At 35.5% G+C, this 19,115-nt stretch overlaps 1 long non-coding RNA gene across 4 annotated transcripts in view; it reads left to right on the top strand.

Annotated features, from left to right (window-relative positions):
- LOC140673179 (uncharacterized) overlaps positions 1-19,115 on the top strand; it is a 173,185-nt gene that overhangs the window by 13,454 nt on the left and 140,616 nt on the right. For all 4 annotated transcript variants that reach the window (XR_012048017.1, XR_012048019.1, XR_012048018.1 and 1 more), the window contains exon 5: positions 9,536-9,800. This is a non-coding gene — a long non-coding RNA (uncharacterized lncRNA). The remainder of the gene's footprint in view (positions 1-9,535; positions 9,801-19,115) is intronic.

The following is a 19,115-nucleotide window of genomic DNA, read 5'->3' as shown; positions in this document are numbered from 1 at the left end:
AAAGATGAATAAAACTGTCTAATAAATGAAATAAAAACTATGAGTATACTCGGATGTTCTCCCTCAGCAACGATCGTCGAAGGTTCTCTGTAAAGATAGATAGACGAAGAAAGAAAGAGAGAGAGAGAGAGAGAGAGAGAGAAAGAGAGCTTGCGAAATAATGAAGGCAACTCCCAGAGAGCCTCATTCGAGCATCATCGTCGATCGTAAAAATGGCGGTGCGCAGATTTTTTTGACGGATCGACGCGGCGCGGCCGATCCGTCGTTATCCGCTGGCTCTCTCGTATAACTCGAGGCAGATTCTAGTTGAGCCGCAGATTTATTAGCGATAGAGCAGTTCGATAGCCGGGGCTCTCCGTGCACCACCACGCCCATCCCGTGGTGCACGCGAGCAAGTACGGGGAGCGCGCACGCAGACCCTTTCCTCGATGCATTCGAGACGTTCGAGACGCCGCAAACGCAACGTTAATCCGCCGACGAAGAGAGCGGGACCCGCTCTCTTTAATGTTATGCCTCGGCCTCGGCCTCGCTCGATCGAGCATCGCGCGCGTCGATCCGGGGGACTTCTCTCGCCCTTAGGGCGAGGATGTGCGAGAGCGAGCCTTCGAAGCTTCTGCAATTTCTCGCCAGGCACAAAGTACACTCCGAGACCCGCCCGGCGAGGGCGGCTTCGCCGAGGGCCTGCTGCTCGCAGAGAAGAATCTTGGGAATCTTTCCAAGCGAAACAGAGTGCCTTGAGAGCGTGTTGTAAATATAATTATCCAATAATTGTTATATTTACATTCACAATCGTAATCATAGTCTGTGCTAATGATAAATTTACAGTTGTAAATAAATATTTTTTAATCAAATATAGTTTATGAGTTGATAAAAATAATTGATGAATAATAATGGTGAGAAATTAGAATAAAACATGAAATTTAAAAATCTCTCTAAATTATATATTTTCTTTCTTGTATTGCAATTCGAAATCATCGAGTTTCAGAGAGATTTTGCTTTTTATATCTATTGTAATTTAAATTTGCATTCTCAATCGTTGCATTTTATCCCTTCCGTAATCATAGTCTGTGCTAATGCTAAATTCTCAGTTGTATATAAATATTTTTTAACAAAGTAAAATTTATAAATTCATAAAAATAATAATGGGAAATTGGAATAAAAAATAAAATTAAAAAACGTCTCTAAGTTGCATATAAATATTTTTTTTCTTATATTGCAATTCTTAATCATCGAATTTTAGAGAAATATTGCTTTTTTATATCCACTGTAATCTAAAATTCATTTGTCATCTTGCATACTTTTTGTGAATTTAAAAATACTCTCTCTCTATATATATATATATATATATATATATATATATATATATATATATGAATCATTTATATTGCAACATTTTTATAAATATAGTTTATAAATATTTTATAAATATGTTTGTTATATTTATAAAAATATTTAATAATAAATTATTTATAAATAATTGTTGAGATCCACGCGTTGATCCGACATATTTCGTTACCGCCATCGGGACAAGATATTTGAGAGAGAGAAGGGCGTGATAATTATAAGGAAATGGTTCGAGGAGAGAGAGTGCGAAACGAACTGTCGGACTTATCCGGCGAAATCGGCGATCCACTACTACCGGTGCGCGAATCGCGGGAGATAAAAAGGTAGAGAGAATCTGTGTCAGAGGTTGGTTATGCCTCGGATTTATGGGTTTGATTACCGTCGTGTACGATACGCGCGCAGCGCGATTTTGTATGGGTAAAATCGTGATCCTCCACGCCTCCTCTCTCGCCCACCCCCTCGCTCACCCCCTCGCCACCTTCTCCGTTGGTTCGATCGCGTATAGAGTTATCGCATTCTCAGCCCGTAAGTGTCCATTGTCTACTTCCAGGCTCGCATTATATCCCCATGCTTTTACGTCTCGATCCTCTTCGATTTACCGGTGTAATTTCGATTTTATTAACGTCGCGTTGGTTTCACCACCGATATAATGCGTTGGAACCTAAACACGTTCTTGTAATTACGTAAGGTGACGTAACTGAATTTTTCTTATTTTTTTTTTACACATGACTTGTCTTAAAATTAAGATTTAGTTCTGTGAAGAAGGTGTAAATTATATTGTAATATTTATTTCACGTCTGAAGAAGAGATCGCGTTGTCTGTTGGATTTTACTTTATCTCTTTGGAGAGAAAGTTGCGTTGTTTATAAAAATACATTTTCTATTTAACGGATATTTAAAGGTGTCAAAATAATAAATGTCTTTATATACCTACTTAATTTAACATATGAATGAATTGCTCTTAGAAATTGGTTTCGTGCAAGATAGTCGTTGGTAGAAGGCGAGCTATGACGTCACGTACTCGTGAAAGGATATTGACTAACAGTGGATATTAATTTAAGAGTCTACCGCGTATTAATCTTGCGCCGATGTGGCACGGAAACCCCAGGTGGTGTTCACGAATCGACTAGCGATTGATGAAAGAATTTCTCACCAAAGTGAATGTGAATGAAGCCTATTGTCGTGCTGGAAACTTAGTTACCCCCAATATATCGCGGATCTGTCAACGCATTGACAGATGGTATATGTACACGTGCACATTTAACGATACAAGTATTAAAATCGAAATATGTCCAAATTCCATTCACGAATTACACAAGATCGTAATAAAAAATGCGCCTCACTTCCTCCCCCATCTCTCTTCGCTTGTTTATCATTTATCTTACGACGTTGCAAATCTCATTCAAGCACGCACCTTATTTCGCACGCGTCCTGTGGTAGATGTGGTAGCCGCTGGCTGGCTCATTGATTTCGCGCGTCAGAAGAGACGCTTCTTCTTCGCACCGTGAGTTCTCGCGGGGTGGGACGTCCTCCAGGGGAAGGGGAGGAAGGGATTGCGAGAGACGACACCCCGTGTGTCGGGTACGGTGAGAAGATGAGAAACGTCGCGGGAGGTCCCGCAGGATTGATGGACATCCTCACCTACCTGCTCGCATGCGTGATTATTCGTCGGCCCGCGTGCGTACGTGCGTGCGTGCGTTACAGGGGTACCGTGCGTGGTAATCACTGGTCGTTAGCGCCTCATTCACGCTGGATGTTACGGACGTCACGGAGCTGCCTCATTTCCAGCCGGTATCGATATCTCGTGCTTATACGATTGATCGGTTTACGTCGAAAGCCCGTCTCGATGGGAGCCTCCCTCCCCTCCCCCCTTCTTCTCCTCCTCACGACCCCCTTAGCTCTCGTTGCGATAACACGCTGCTTTGGTACTTGGACGATAAGTTTTGAATGACACCTTTGTGACTCCCTTCGGTCGCGTGGATAATGATATACTCTGAATGTGTAGAAATTATTCTTGATGCATTTCAGGATAAATCATCCTGTGATGCAGAGCATAAGAAAAAATTACAAATTTATTAAGAAACCAGGGAGTGTATAATTTCGGAAGCTATATTTTCTGGGTAGATAAATAATCAAAATATTGTTCGAGTTCTTATAATTGTTTTGGTGCAAAGTTGTCGGATAAAGTCGTCCATACATGAAATTTTGTCTTCTTGCAGTATTGAAATTCCTCAGGTATTATTTCTTCTATTATTGACGTCACTTGCGTTCTGGAATACAAAAAAATTTTTTTTTTAATTTATTCCATTTTAAATAGTATTATTATATTATAATCATATACATAAACACACGCGCGCCTTATATAGAGAAAAAATTATGTTAAAATTATGTTGAAAAGATATGCTGAAAATTATGAAGATGATATGCAATTTTTGAAATATTTAAAATAAAGGATGTTTACAAACGATTGATATTAAATATAAACACACAGTTACATTTTTTATAAATATGATACTAACTTTATTATCGCACTATATATTTTGATCGTATATATACTGTTTATATTGGCCTATATTGATATTCTGAGCTCTAATTTATCACTGCACCTCTAAATGTATAAAAACATATTTATAGATATACTCGAATTAAAAAAAAACTTGATTATACTTGATAATATTACGCAATTTCTTTCATGTAAAATTTTATGATTGATCTATTAACTCGTTACATTTAAATTAATTATATATTTAAAATTGGCATATTCTAGTACAATTTATCTCTCGCATAGTAATAAAAATAACAATATCTAATATTATTCTATTTTCGATATGTTTAAAAAAATGTTGTGTTTATATACTAAACTAAACAATTAATTATTAAAGTTATATTTTTGCAGATTTAAGATATTAATGTTTATATTAATTAATTTAATCATAGCGAATTACATTTTACATAATTGTTGTAACAGTAAAGATATGAAATATGGTATAAATTCTAAAATCAATATTTTCCATAATATTACATAATTCTTGATAATTTATTAACCGCGTACGAAAACAAGAAATTTTAATAATAATGTATTAAAAAAATTACAATTAATATAAAAAATAAAGGTTGGAATTTAAAAAATTTTTTCTTTATTTGTTATATTACGTGCTAGAGGGACCATAGTATTCGAAAAACGCATAGTAAAAATGAAAATTATATGTAGTTATTACAATATTTATCAAGTAGAAATTCTTCATATTCTTAAAATAAAATACAGATAGAAAAAATATATAATAATACAAACAGCGATGCATTTTCAAATATGTAAACACATTAATATGTAGTTACTTTCTCACGCTAATTAAAAATAGTGATCGTTAATAGTATCTTGAATAGTTTATGTATCTACTTAAACGTCACGAAAATTGTGATTGATACACCGCGATTTATTATATTTCTATTTATTGAAATACAAACGATCCATTTAAACACATATATAAAATTGATTAATTAATATTACAAGGTATATAAGCAAAGTAAAATAATAAAAAAAGAAAGCACAGCATATGTGAATTAATAGTGCAAATTAATGTTACAATATAATATTCTCTGCAAATTCTCTGACAATAAACTTTATTATTATTGTATCAAAAAATATTGTAAGAAATAAGCTAAAAGAGATTTTGAAAAAAACATATTTTGTACTATTTAATTTAAAATATCTTGAATATTTTGCTTCAAATTTGATTAAACAATTACGAAAATTTTAATAAAAACTAGCGTTTTAATTACGTTTTTTTAAATTTTAGATGCTGTTTTCTCTTTTAAATTATATCTCATTCAAAGATTATTTTAAAATTACAAATGTAAATTTTAAATGCAGTAAATGTCGACTTCTATTTCCTAACTATTGTTTCATCGTAGCGTGATTTGAAAACAGAATTTATTGGTTAAGGCTATTCTGAAATTAAATTGGAAAGTCTGCATTAAACATAGACAAAAGTTCTTGTTCGTCGCTTATTAGTCTCTTTGCAGATATTTCATAAACACAACGATATAAAAGAATATCAATTTCGTTATTGTGTCTCATTTCAAATTCTCGTAGCCAAGATATATCCCCTCTTTTATGTTTATCCCAATCTTCTGGACATTGTATCTTATATATTTTGGCGAAATTATAAACAAAAATGTTAATAGGTTTTTCAAGACGCAATTTATACAAGTGCAAGCTTTCTGTGTAAGTTGTGACCTCGTCCATGACTGTAAATATAGTAAAAATATTTTCTCTTGCTGGAACGTGAAACTTACTTGACTTGTTTTAGACATTACTTTCCTATCAAATTTGTATTTTTTTCCAAGGCGTTCACGACAGGTTAGTTCTTTGTTTAGGGTTTTCCTGTTAACTTTATGATGTTTTACAGCCTCATCTTTACTTTTATTTCCAGATATAACATCTTTCACTGCTGCCTCATATCTTCTTTTTCTTTGAAGATGCCTTTTTTGTTTTTTAAAATATCTATTTTTAATTGTAATGTTTCAATATCAAGTTTATATTTTGCAATTACGTCTATTATAGATATTTTTTCAATCACGACTTGATAGGCTGCGGAGTTTAGCTTATCCCTTATATTGACATATTCCATAATAAGTTCCATGATATTATCCGTTCTGATATTCTATTAAAAAAAAAAAAAAAAAACAAAAATAAAAATAAAATGTTTAAAGCAATTTCAGAAAAAATGATCAAGTTTAAGTCTCAGAAGATGTTGGATAAATAAATACAGGATATCAATTCAAGGTCCCTAAACAATATGCATATATCGCAAAAATATGTATCAAATTCTGTATTTAGATTTTATTTATTAATTAATTTTTAAAGCCCACAACTATAATGTAAGACATTTAAATAAGGATTTATTTACACAAAATAAGGTAATGTTTTGGAGAAAAATAATATTTTCAACACTTACAATATCTTGTTGTTCTGGTAGTTCCTTTCTACCTCTGCTCTCTCTTTGAAAGCGGTGTCGCTTACATTTGTACTTAACTCTGATGTTTGTTTAATCGAAGATGTTGACGCTGCATTTTCTTTTGTGCGACATTTTTCTTCGATTTGTGTAAAAAGATACTTTATAATCTTGTCGTTTTCTGTTTGTACTTCCTTGAAAGTGAAGTATTTTTCTTCGTTTACATTTTCAATTGACTTCGATGTTTGTCCCGCGGATGTTATTCTTGTATTTTTTGGTTCATAATATGTTTCTAAAAGTGATGTGACGTCTAAAGACTTTATTTCGTTTTTTATTTTTACTCTTTTTCTCGTGAGAGAGATGTCTGTTACATTTTTTTCTAATTTTAAAATTTTTCTCCAGAAAAACTCTATATGTGCAGACGAGACGTTTTCCCATGGCACCCAGATCGCTCTGAGATAATGTCTTATATCATAGGATATGCAAAACTCTGTAAACGCTAAGTTAGGTGTGATAATGTTGTTTATAAACTTCAATGGTTGAAGAATATTAGCCGTGAGTGTGATGGAAAAAACTTTATCTCGAAATCGTCCTTTTCCAATATATCCTCTGGGAAAATAAACTTCTTACATTGTTCAACAAGTAAAAACACTTTGCCGCTTCCATATGTTTCTTGTTGATGTTCTCTCACAGATTTTCTGAAGTGATCATTGTACCAATCTGCGAAAATTTGCTTACGTTTTAATTCTTTCTTTGATATGAAATTGATATCAGGCAATACGTTTTCCAAACGCTCTAAAATTTCTCCGTTTTTATATGCATAAATATAATATGGCGACAGTTTATGGCTACCCGTCACGTTCGTACAAAACATAACAATTAAAGAATCATTTTTCAATTTTTCCATGTCAGTTATTTTCTTGTATTTCTTGTATAAGTATTTGCTCTGAATTAAAGTTTTCGGTGAAAACATCAATTTGTGCATAGTATAAATATTATCTCTGTTAATATTTTCTTCTTTCAGTTGATGATGGAATCAATAATATTCAATAAATGAATCACTAATCAATCTTCGTTCAATTTCAGCACCCATTTGCGCGACATCTGCGTTTTCTATCTTGTGGCGTATTTTCTTATTCTTACTTCTTTATTCTTACGAACTATGAATATTCTGTCTAAATTTGTTTCTTCTTTGGCTATTATTTTTATTTCGTCACCATCTCGCTTAATAATCCTATAAAGACTTTCAGAAATATTATAAGTATCCATAATTTCCTGTTTCGAAACACCTTCTTTTATTTTCACCGCACGTTCCGCGCGTTTCGGAATCAAAAGATAGTTCTTTGGCATTGTGCGTTCGATTAACGCGTCAAATTTTATTTGAAATTTCACGCAAAACTTTGCTTTACTTTAGAGAAACTTTCAAAATTTCGCATGCGATAAAAAACACTGTAAATGATGTTAACAACTCAGCAGAAAATCGTTGCGACTAACTGCTCTTGAGAAGGACTTTTTGAACGATCGTAAACAAAAACATTATTTGACAATCATGTATCGACTCACTAACAACAATATTTTCTTATTCCTTATGTTTACACATATACATATAATATTGACTAGAACATTACATTATTTATAATTTACAATAATACGATAAAGTTAACAGTAAAATAATTGTTATTAAATTTTCTAAATAAATTATCTATTGTGTAAAAGGTTTTGTTACCTTTCAATTAATTAAAAATTGTTTCTAGAAAAAACATGTATTGATTTACTTGAACATAAAAATGAGAGAAAAACGACTATTACATGAAAGCTATATTTCACGTATAAAATATTATAAAACTGATATACATAAGTGAATGTTAGACGATGAAAAATAATTGTGAAAGTGTAAAGTAAAAATATATCTTATAATTCATAATAAACAAAATTGTACGCACTATTCTGACAGTGTTTGTTATATAATTAAAATAATCAAGCACACAACTCATTTTATAAAACTTTGGAATTTTTTAAACTAAACTTAGAAAAATCGATACACCAATCTAATTTAATCAGTCATTTCTTTCGATTGAAAAATTTAAAAAATAATGTAGTGTCTAAAAAAAGATATCAAAAATATCAAAAAAACTACTGACATAATGACATAAATATAAAGACTAATTATTTTCTATGTAAATAGAAGATTTTATATCAAATTATATTAATAATTAAAATATGTATGCAAGTGTGTTTGTATGTGTATTTAATTTATTTGAGGACTAATTATTTTCTATAAATAGAAAATACTCCTTAAATAAAAATTAAATAAACATACAAATACACTTTCATATATATGTATATTTATTAATACAATTTAATATAAAATTTTTCGTTGTTTTTTTCTTAAAATTGTTATAATTGAAAGAAAATAATTAGGCTCGAATTAGGCAATTAGGCTCGAAAAAGTCGATTATGCAGGTAAATGATACACAATAACGTCGCTATCACGGAATATGTTAAGAAAAGAAAAAAAATAGCTCCAAACGCTATCACGTCTCTTGATCAAGACTTATTTCGTCGCAAAAAAAATGGAGCAACAAGAAAATCTAGGTGATTCTTCCGTCGAGAGGAGACCCGGCCATTTCAACACCTCGTCTCTCTCTCCGCGTGTTGATGATTCTTGAAACTGGTCAGCAGCTCATTAGTATGTGAAGGGTGGTGCCACCTACTGGGCGGGACAGCGGGTCATTGAAACAATGGTGTTGTGACTAGACATCATCGACCTCGTCCGGAGGGTTGAGGGGGGGACGGAGGGGGGAGGGGAGGAAAGCGCGGAGAGTAGCCCGATGGATTTCAGCGATGATTGATAGATCTTTGTTCCTCCGCTGCTCGAAAATCCGATCACGGTCGCTTTCACGCGAATTCATCAGCTGTTCTTAAGCTGATAACTCGGTTACATAATTCGGACTTGCAGTATATTAATCTCTCTTTTCCTCGAACATTTTTTTTTTTTTTTTTTTTTTTTCTATTTTTATCGCACGTACACGTCCGTGAAAACACGTGGATTCTACATCTGACAGGTAAATGTGTCCGACTCGATCCTTTCTAACTCGTATCCTTTATTACGTTAAGTCTGTCACAATTATTAAGTGCGAGCGAGGAAGGCACAACTTGACGGATGATTAATCTAACGTTGTTACGCGTCCACTTACGATAAATAACTCGAAGAAACGATTGTTCGTGATTTTCCAGAGAGCGACGTGCAAGTACAAATGCCGGAGCGGTATCACGGTCACGACCCACGTGACCGTTTTAAAGGAACGCCAGCAGCCACCATCAATCAAATCGACGGAGAACGGATTCTCTCGCTGCGCACGGGTCCATTAATTATCGCGCAATGCTGCTGGAGAAAAAGGAAGAGGAGGAGGAGGAGGAGGAGGAGGAGGGCGCTTTTTTTGTCGCCGTAAAACAACGGGGACCGGAACGAGCAGGAACGTCGCCGCGGTTGTGAGTCCAGGTAAGTCCGACGGCATTCTAACTGGACGTTCTCTCGTGGACCTAGTCCTGTCCTCTCCCCCCCCCCCTCCGCCCATTCTCTCTCTACCTTTCGTTCTCCTCCCTCGAAAAAGGGTAGAGAGTGCCAGTCATATATTAGAGAACTGTTGGGGACACTTAACAAGCTGGCGGAACATGTTTCCCAGAATCGGGGGTACCTGGGTACGAGCAACCCTCTCCGGATCCGTCTCCATCTCGCTCTTCTCCTCGCCTTTCTCGCGTCCCCTTCGCTGCCGCGTGTCTTTTTATCGCCCTCTTTGTCTCCGTTTCGTTATTTCCTTTTTTTTCACCGCCCGCTCGTTCTCCTTTTCTCAACTGTCCTTTCTGCCGCGGCAATAATCCGACAGTGTGTTTCCACACGTCCGAGGAAGAGATGGATATTGTTTCGCACATCCGTCTCTGATGAAACTTCTTTTTTACGCTTTTTAACGCTCGCAAATGCGACAGAGTTACCTTTGGCAGAAAATTTTTTTTTTATAGTCCTCGTGTTGCCTTATCGTAATGGCTATTGACTAATCTAATCATCAACTGGTCAATATGTATTTGACTGCGAGTTGTTTGCGATAATAATAATTATTATTATGAATAATAATAAAAAATAATTATTTTTATTATGAAAAAATTATTCCTTGATTATAAAAGTATATCTGAATTTAGTAATAAATTTATTTACTTAATAAATCTTTTTTCCAATTGTTTAAAATATATTTTTTAAATATTTTACTTTTATATGTTATCATTTCTATTATTTTAATATATAGTACATTATATTTTAATATATAAAATATTATTTTAATGTATAATAATTTATACATATATGAGAAGTAAAATAATCGCATCGTTATATCTGTTCAATCGAAATCAACTTGATTTCTTGTAAAGTCTTGTAAAGGAAGATTCTTGAATAGATGTTTCTTACATCGATACGCGACAATTACTCTTTAGGAGACTGTTCGATAATCTCATTGTGAGATATAGAAACGTGAGGCTATTCCCCGGCAGGCACATCGGCGATTATTAATCTACTAGTTCTTCTTTATATATCTACTATCTAACCTGTTTTACTCAAGAATTATTATCGAGAAAAAGTAAGGAGAAAAAGTTCTTTTCTCTCCAGGGCATTCTACTTTATGGACATTAAACTCGTTTTACATCTGAAATTATTTATTCGACGCGTTGTTGCAACTGTGACTCTTCTTATATGTGTCGAATCGATAATCTTATGCATTTTATAGTCACTTATAGTTAACCTTCCGATATAAAAAGCGAATCGAAATTCGCTTATCTCATTTGTTAAATTACAATCATCAAAAATTACTCACATCTTTACTCGGCTTTTCCCCGCGATTTTCCGCATTGTCGAATTAGCGTACGTGTGTCGGCAGCTACTATTTTATTAGGTAAACCGATAAATTAATTCGAGACGAGATAGTGGCCGACTCGGGCAGATCGCTTCCTAAAATATACCCGAACGAGTTCACCGCAGAAAAATAAAAACAAATCTTAATTAAAAGAAATGGTCGCCGGGTCGCGTCGCTCTCTTGGATCTGGTTGGTAGTTTTACCCTTGTCCGCGTTCAGGATTTCGAATTTAGTAGCTGTACGTGTATACACATGTGAAGAAAAGAGAGAGAAACTTGTATAAAAGACCGCTAAGTTGTGAGCGAACGAGCCTGTAAACAGCAACATCTGCACAAGTTGTCTCTTTTTTATATTCAATAAAAATGACAAGTATAAAATAAGGTGTCACATTGAATTATTTCATATACATGAAAATTTGAACGATATAAATGTCACGTGTAAAATTTGTTTGATGCGACACATTTATTTAATGTGTAATTAATTTTATATAATTTTTATATAAAAATTACGCCAACGGCTCGAACATGATTAAGAGATAATAATGTTATTAAATATAATATATCGATATATTCTAAGAAGAACAGTATTTTTTTATGCATGTAACATGTGAGAGTAATTTTAATGAATGGATTGTTCATGACACGAAAAAATTCTATTTTATCTTTTAGTGTTTTGTTCGAAATGTCTCGGCGCTCAAACACTTCTCTTAACGCCTTGGCTCAGGTAGCTCGGTCCTGGTATCAGAAACACATCGTGTCCTACACGAGCCGCGTCTGATAACACTATTATCCGAAACGATTCACACGAATCTCTCTCGAATCGCTTTACTAACCGACCTCGGGAATTCTTTCACTTGACGCGGATAACGAGCTCGGGATTTATTACTTCATCCCCATTTCTTATCTACGGTATTTTATCACTCATCCGCATTATAACGTTAATATATATCGTAAAGAAATTCCAGAAGATAATCATCATTTCACGGGAAATAAATATTCAAAATTCACTCGTTTGTGTCCAAAAGCTTAATTCACATATGTCATTAAATCGAAAGTAATACGGTTAATTGAATTAAATGATGAAATTGATTAATGAAGGCGTAATTCCATGTATCATGTAACTGTGTTGGCCGTAAAAAACGTTTAGACGTGTCCAAGATTTTACATCAGGGCTACACAATAAACGCGCAACGATACATCACGAAGGATCGTTAAGTTGACGGGCGTACAAAAAGATTTCAATTCGCCCGCTGTCAGCTCATGATAATTCTTTCGATTTCTTCTTTGTCGCGTGTAATTGCACGAACATTACGCTTTTACAATTACCAAATTATTTTCGAGCCTGCATGATTGTCCGTCGACGCACAAGTGTGTCGCAAGGCCTCCGAGGTGAGCGATCCGTTTTCGGATTTTATAATTGATAGGGTTCTGTTATACTTCTATATCGTAATTGCATCTGACGATATAATAATGAGAAAAGATCTTTTTTCGAAAAAAGATTGTAATTGCGCCTGACAATATAGTAAAGCTAAGATAAATAGCTATTCGCGATGAAATTACAAGATTGAATCAACCTTGATGTAAGACTTCATTGTTCTCGCTGTATCATTTAAATTTGACAGATCAAAATCACACATAATCCGTTGAATTTTATCCAAGTTTTATCAACTCTCAAGTTTAAATATCGAAATTCTAGATTATTAACATTTTCTCCACTTGTCATCTCTTTAAGCATTCTCAAAGTAACTTTTCTGTATCCGTTATTAATATTAATATTAATATTTTTTTTTACATTTTAGAAAAGATTGTTTTTTTTTTTTTTATGTATCGTTATGTAAAGTTTACATCGCGTATATATTGTACATTTTAAATTGGATAAATAAACCCTGCCGTTAATTTTGGCGTACTGATAAGCATTAAGAATTCCGGGGAAAATTCCCTCGATGACAGGGTGAGTCCGTGAGAGAGACGAGAGGGGAAGGGAGGGAGGATGTGAGGTCAAGGGTAATGCATTCTGTGAGTTGACATTTGTGGCTGGCCCGAATATTTCGGATGGTTTTCTCTCCTCCGTCCAGTTCCCTTCCCTCGATGTACCCCGATCCTCTCTCATCCTCCAGCTGGATCCGACACGAATCCAGTGTTATGGGCTCCGACGACGAGGACGACGAGGACGACGACGACAAGCGGGAGAAGAGGTCCGGTGCTGTACCACGGTTCGTGTTCTCGGTTCCTGGAATCGCTAATTAGTGTCCTGCTTGTTTTATTCCCGTCGCCTCTCGTCCCTCGCCTGAAAATCGGTGTTCACGTCGTTGACCGCGACATTGGCCCCCTTCTACTCAATCAGAGACAGATTGACGCCCGGGATGACGATTTCATCTTCTCGGAATTTTATGTAATCACAGTCGCATACATTTGTTTCTTTATTTGTAGAGATTTATTATTTTTATTTTACTATATAATTTTTACTAGCAATAATCATGCTTTGGTATTTCATCGAATTTTACATGATAAAAAAATAAGTAGCAGCGAAATGTTTGTTTAAAACTGCAATTTATATAATCATTTTTATATAATCAAGTTGTATACATTCACTGATCGTGACTCCAAAGTTTTGCTTCTCTCTAATCCTTCGAATAGATTTTAATAATTTCTTTTATGATAGATAAATATCGATCGGTATTGAGTGATATTGAGTGTCGATAAAATAAGATACTTTCCAGTGGATGCACGTTTTATCGATTTCTTCGACGAATATTTCGAATGCCTCGCACTTCTTTTCGACCCTTCGCACCTTCGAGAAGCCCATCCTCCTCCGGCGATTTGATCCACGCAGGAGATCGCCGGGTGGAAACGGCCTCGATTCTTGGAATCACTAATTAGCGGCTATCTCGTTTTCTTCTTTTCCGATTGGTAGCGAAAGAACCACGAAGTCGACGAATCTGATTGGAAGATACCCGTATCTCGCGCGACGTCAATCTGTCGCCTCGGGTGACAAATCGTGCATAAACGCACTTTTAATCACGTGGCAATTATTATTGATATTTTCATGATATCTTGCAATTGACTGGAGGAAATTTAATTTTATAAACGGAGCGAGAAAGAATACCGGTTGTCTTAAATATTAGCATATGTCTCTCAAGCAACACTTTTTTTCTCATCGCTTGTCCAATTTCAAATATTATCTTTTTTTTTTTTTTTTTTTTTTTTTTTTTTTGACAGTAAAATAATTTTATTGAATTTTGTGATAAACACTTGACAATATTCAAAATGCAATGCAACTAGAGATATTTAATTACACTTGGCATTTCTTGAAGTTCATACTGTATTAGTTAAAAAAGTATGTCGCACCATGGGTTATATTGAGGGATCCACGAGGGTTAAAGGGGTTCGAGGGCGCGCGCTTGAGGCACACAAGACCGAAGAAGCAGGGCGGACACGTGCGTCCTGTGACACGACGGTCGGATGTTTGCACGTCCTTTGGCAGCGACGACGAGACGCAAACGACGACGGCGGAATAAAGCGGGAACGTGACCGGCGCTCCTCGCAATTTACGTCAAAAGCGGCGTCGTGGGATCCCGCATACCGAATAACGACGTCGTCCCGAGAATAATGTCCCCTATGTAGATCCGATCCTGATAGGAAAATACCGCGCGTTTGTCCTTCTCTCTCTCTCTCTCTCTCTCTCTCTCTCTCTCTCTCTCTCTCTCTCTCTCTCTCTCTCTTTCTCTCTTTCTTTCTCTAGGATCTCATGCAGAAAAAAGGAAATAGTCGGAACACGGTGCATCTCTCCGACGAACGTCACAAGTGACACAATCATTTATTCAGATATCCGAAACATTGGTCTAACAAATAACTTTTCTCACCGGTTTTTGTTTTTACAGAGACTTTAAAATTATCACAGTGCAATATTTTACTATAAAATATTTTTCCTTCATTTATATCCTCAAACGTATTTATGATGTATTATATGTTTTATAAGGTAGAAGTATTCATATTCAGGGTGTCTTTATGGAAACCTGGAATTTTCAGAGATTTCTTTTGTATCTGGAGAAATCAGGGAATTTTATTGGGAATGAAATTTTGGAACTCGGGAAATTAAAAAAAAAATAACTTTTTTGATCATTTTACTCTTATACTGTAAATTATAAATATATATTTATCATTATTTATATATTAAATGTCTTAAATACTGAATGTCAAAATATTGAATGTGTAATATATATTCTTTATTTTAATTTTTAATTTTTAAAAGATGAAAATGTTAAAAAAGTTAAAAATTTGGAATTTTTTTTTGTATTTGGAGAAATCAGGAATTATGGAATTTTATTGGGACTCGGAAAGTGTTTAAAAAATTATCTTTTTGACATTTTGTTTTTATACAGTAAATTATAAGTATATATATCTATCTTTGTTTATATATTAAATGTCTCTCATAGAAAAATATACAGTATATATTCTTTATTTTAATTTTAAAAAATTTAGAATTTTATGAAGTATATATTCGCTATTTTAATTTTTAAAATTTAGAATTTTACTGTAATTCACAGAATTTTTTTAAAAAGCTAAGTTATGAATTACGTATTGAAAATATATTATCTATCTTTGTTTATGTATGTGTATTCAATGTTTTAATAAAATAATGAATATATAGTATGTATTCTTTTTACTATAATTTTTTTAGTGATATGATAATGCTATTTAATTTTTTTTAGTATATTTGTAAATTTAATATTTGAAATTTAAGTGACTCTACTTTTTCTTTTATATGAGTGAAAAGTAATAGAAAATAAAAACAATACAATAAAAAATTATATGCAATATAAAAAATTCATACAATAAAAAAATATATTTTAGAAAATTGCACCAAAAAGTCTTCAAAAAATTTCTTTACATTAGAATCTTGGAGAAAAAAGTCTGAAAAATCAGGGAATTTTTTTACAAGACTTGAGTAGACACTAATCACACTTTTGTTCCATTTTTTCTTCAACTTGACATGCATTGGACGATTCTATATATATTATCGCACGATAAGGCAGGTATTTCTTTTCATTTGTGTTCTCCTTGAGTAATCAGTGTTTCAAAGGATTCAAAAGACCGCGAATCATTGCGAGAAAAAAGCGAGAGGGAGCCGAGGCTCGTTCGTTTTCTGCAGGCGAATGCTCTCCGGCGCGTGATAGATAATGACAATTTCGTGTCAGCGGAACCGCGTGCGGACAGTTTTAACGAGCCTTTACCTCTTGCGCACCGAGCCGGAGGTCTCCGCACGAATGGAATGGAAAGAAAGAGCGGAGGCCGGTCGCGTCTTCTGCAAAGGGAGCGCATCGTCGGCACAATGCGCCGACATCGCTCGCGTCCCGCCAGCGGATAGCAGTTTTTTGCCCAATTGAATTGAATGTAAAACACGGCCTTACATCAATCTGAGCTGCGAGGCTGAGTGACCGGAGTGATTTAAGTATCGGCTTCACCGCGGTCTTTAGGGGCCCTCAGTACGTGCCCTCTTATGTACGGCCATAGGTAAACCTGGGGAGAGTCGACGCGAGTTTCTGTCTCCTTTTCTAAAGGCGCAGTAGCGACCCCTTCCCCTTCAACTTCGAATTTTAATCACCAAAATTGGTACTATCAATTTATAAGCGTGATGTAATTTTAGGACATTAATACTTTCTATAAAATTATATATATATATATGTATATAAATTCTATAAATTATACAAAATTATATAAATAATTATATGATATCTCAATACATTTAATTTGTTTTTTCTGTCTATCTGATTTATTAAAAATCCGATAATGACGTTTAAATCGAATTCGTTATTCACACAGTTTGTTTAAAGTATAGAGATATATTGTTAAGTTCGAAAAACGAAAAAATGTCGATCACCAAATGGAGATGCCAATAGACTCTAGAGAGAATTTTTCTAGAATAGTCGATATTTTTTTTTCCCAAACACGTCCACGCGGGGACCACCGTGTTCGTTAACACGGCGTACCAAGTCAATCCATCAGAGCACTCGGATCGGATCTGCCCCGGTTCTCCGATCACCTTAAAACTCGTGTTCTTTCACCAGAGAGGGAATCAGGAATAAAGTCGGGTCCGTAGTTGCGACAGGGACGTATCGTTCGAACGCGCGCAGAATTTATAGTTATCTCGGGAGACAATAAGAGAGAGAGAGAGAGAGAGGAGCCGATCCACGATTCGCTATAACTGCAGACTCAGCATCTGGAGCGTTTTATGATAATTGGATGTGTGCGGCATGTCGGCACCACGTCTCCGTCGCTGTATGATGGATTTTTTTGTCCGCCTTGTCCGCACGAAAACGGAGGGAATCACTCGTCGGAAGAAACTCGCCGCGAATGTCGACCGCTTAGCTTTTTCGCGATTTCTCCTGTCGAGACCGCAATCTCTCGTCATCGTTCAACCCGTTCGTCTCTGCTCGATTATGCATTTCTGTCATTAATTTACGAAATTTTGAACCGGCATTTACTTAAATTTTGTAAAAAATTTCCTGAAAATTTCCTCATTTATTTTAGATAAGCATTTTTAACTTTCAGAACATTTTTATTTGTTATCATTAAAATAAAGAATATGTACTGCATATTTAATATTTTGTTAAGACAATTGAATATGTAAACAATCATATATATTTATAATTTACAGGACAAGAGCAAAATTATCAAAGAAATAAAATTCCCCGATAATTTCAGATTATCCATGTTTTTCCAGGAAGTATATATTCTGCGAGCGTCGTTAATAATTAATTAAATTTACTAAACATTTTTTCGAATTAACGGGTTCCGAAACGGGGACAACCGACGTCATTCCGTGACTTAGCACATTCGTTCCTTTGTGTACTTTCAAGATATAAAACGACATCGTCCTCGTTTCGAGATATTGACATCCCGACAATGAATCATAGCGTACGCTTTCGCGAGATAAAACTCTAGCGATCGAACATTACACGGTTTACCTCGTTACGTCAGCGACGTATATGATTTAGCTTTGTGCCAGCTCACGGATTTATTTATCCATGTCCAGAACCGAAGACGCGTCGAATGCTCGCCGAATGGCGTCGAATGGTGGCACTCGACCGTCTATAAAGCCAACTGTAAATCACGCGCGCGGACTCCGCGCGAGTTTCGTGGCAAATGTGGCACGTAAAACTCGAGCCGGCCGTCGCTTCTATTTTCGGGTCCCCTTTAATGGTATAATGTAGCGTTCCACGGTGACAAACTCCGCGGGTGAACAGCATTCCCGCCTCTTCTCCTTCTTTTTCGCGACGAGAGATGTTGCTTTTGTTTCCCCGCGTGCCTTCTTCCCCGCTCTCTCAATTATACGGGGTTCACGCCCTAAATCCCCCCCCCCTCCTCTTTCTCGATATACCAACAATTGTAATTAAGTTTATGCCAACTTTGAGTCTTTCAATCTGGCTAAAAAAAGTATACTATGCCTCCGATTACGCAACTCGTTCAAAGACCTGTACAAGTGATTGTTCCACCCCCTTTCCTCTTTGGGAGAGCGACAATTAAATAAACCACAAACGGGCCCAGATGCGGTCAAACTTGCGACATGTTTGGGCTCCCTTTGCATACGCAGAGGAACGATATACGCTACATGTATACGTCGTCTGAACCGTGTTTGGGGTGGAGTGGGTGCCGAAGGTGGATACGGGGCACGAGATATCTACAGGTATACCCAAAAGATATACCAAACTGTTGTCTTAGGGCTACCATATATTACGTCTCTCATGCCGTGGGGTCCGGACGTTAGTCCTCGTCTCGCTCGTGCGCGTCCGGATCGGACCCTCCTTCTCCCCCTTATTCGAGATAGATAGGCAAGGGTGAGAGAGGGGGAGGAGAGCCTCCGAGAGAGATCCCACAGGCCCCGGTGTCGTCGCGGGCATTCCTGGAGCTGATTTT

Source organism: Anoplolepis gracilipes, chromosome 14, assembly GCF_047496725.1.
Source record: "Anoplolepis gracilipes chromosome 14, ASM4749672v1, whole genome shotgun sequence".
NCBI lineage: Eukaryota > Metazoa > Arthropoda > Insecta > Hymenoptera > Formicidae > Anoplolepis > Anoplolepis gracilipes.
This window is presented reverse-complemented; position numbering and strand designations above follow the sequence as displayed.